This window comes from Danio rerio, chromosome 18 (assembly GCF_052040795.2).
Source record: "Danio rerio strain M-AB ecotype USA chromosome 18, GRCz13ab, whole genome shotgun sequence".
Classification (NCBI taxonomy): Eukaryota; Metazoa; Chordata; class Actinopteri; order Cypriniformes; family Danionidae; genus Danio; species Danio rerio.
In genome coordinates, this window is record NC_141038.1 from 51,292,501 (window position 1) to 51,295,000 (window position 2,500).

Here is a 2,500-nt window from a genome sequence, read left to right on the forward strand (position 1 = left end):
GGAGGCGAAGCAATTTGGCAAGAGTTGTTTAGGCTTTAGTGCGATCCTCAGTGTTGGTCAAATCCAATCACAGCAGCTGTCGAATCAAACCCACATTTGTTATCTGATTCACACATTTGCCTAAAGGGATATTGTATTTTTAATATTATTATTAATAATAGTAGAAGTAGAATTGTTTGAAGAAGAAGTCTCTCAATTGATCACCAAAACATGCCTTTACTTTACATGGATCAGTACTATTATTACGAATTATTACGAAATTACACACACACACACACACACACACACATATATATATATATATATATATATATTCAGGATCCTTATTAAAGTATATCTATCCATCCATTCATTGTCTGTGCATACATGCATCAATTGTTTTTTGTACCTTCCATCAGTCCACCCATCCATCCATCCTTCCATCCATCTGTCCATTCATCCATCCATCTATCCGTCCATCCAACCATCCATTGTTTGTTTGTCCATGCATCTATCCATTCATGCATCTGTTTGTGCAATCATTAATCCATCCATCCATTGTATGTTCATCTATCCACCTCTTCATCCAACCATCCATTGTTTGTTTGTCCTTTGATTCACCCACCCATCCATCCATCCATCCATCCATCCATCCATCCATCCATCCATCCATTAATTCATTCATCCATTGTTTGTCCATTCATCCATCCATCCATCCAACCATCCATCTATATCTATCCAACCATCCATTAATTGTTTGTCCATCCATTCATTCATTCATTCATCAATCCACCCATCCATCCATCCATCTATCCATCCATCCATCCCTCCATCCATCTGTCCGTCTGTCTGTCAGTCCATCCGTCCATGCGTCCGTCCATTCATCCATCCAACCATCCATTGTTTGTTTGTCCTTCCATCCACCCATCCATCCAACCATCCATCCATCCAACCATCAATTCATTGTTTGTCCATCTGTCCATTCATTCATCCATCCACCCATCCATCCATCTATCCATCCTTCCGTCCATCCATCTGTCCGTCTGTCCGTCCGTCCATCCGTCCATGCGTCTGTCCATTCATCCATCCAACCATCCATTGTTTGTTTGTCCTTCCATCCACCCATCCATTCATCCATCCATCCATCAATCAATCCAATCATCTATTCATCCGTTGTTTGTCTATACATCCATCCATCTATATTTATCCATCCAACCATCAATTCGTTGTTTGCCGATCCATCCATCCATTGATTGTCCAAACATCCATCTATCCATCATCCATTCATTGTTTGTCCATCCATTCATGCATCCATTGTTAGGTCAACCATCCATTCATTCATCAATCCATCCATCCATTACTTGTCTACATATCATTCAACCATCCATCCATTATTAGTCCATCCATCAATCCACCCATCCTTCCATCCATCCATTGTTTGCTCATCCATCCATCTAATCGTTTATACATTGATTGTCTATCGATCCATTCATTCATTGATTGTTTGTCGATTCCTCTATACATCTATTGTTTGTGCAACCATCTATCCATTCAATGTTTGTCCATCCATCCATTCCTCTATCCATCCATTCCTCTATCCATCTATCCATCCATCCATCCAACCATCCATCCATCTATATGTTTAGTCACATATCCATCACACCATCCATCCATTGTTTGTCCATCCAACCATCCATCCATTCATCCATTCATCCATCCACCTATCCATCCATCTATCCGTCCATCCATCCATCCATCCATCCATCCATCCATCCATCCATCCATCCATCCATCCATCCATCCATCCATTGCTTACCTATACATATATCCATCAATTGACCATTGTTTGTTCTTAAATCCATTGTTTCCCCAACAATCTATCCGTCCATTTATTCTTTCATCCATTGTTTGTCCATCCATCCATCCATCCATCCATCCATCCATCCATCCATCCATCCATCCAACCATTGCTTACCTATACATCTATCCATCCATTCACCGTTGTTTGTTCATAAATCCATTGATTCCCCAACAATCTATCCATCCATTCATCCTTTCATCCATTGTTTGTCCATCCATCCATCCATCCATCCAGCTATCCATCAAACCATATATTCATCCATTGTTTGTCCATACATTCATCCATCCATCTATATATCTACCTGTCCATCCAGCCATCTATTCATTGATTGTCCATATATCCATCCATCATCTATTGTTTGTCCATCTATTCATGCATCCATTTTTTGGGCAAACATCTATCCATCCATTCATTGTTTATCCATCCATCCATCCTTACATCCACCTATTACTTGTCCAAATATTCATCAACCATGCATTTATTGTTTGTCAATACATCCATCCATCTATCCATCCCAAAATGCATTCATTTTTTGTCCATCTATCCATCCATCCATCATCCATCCATCCATCCATCCATCTATCCCTTCATCCATCCATCCATCCATCCATCCATCCATCTATGCATTTATCTATCCATCCATCCATTCATCCATCCATC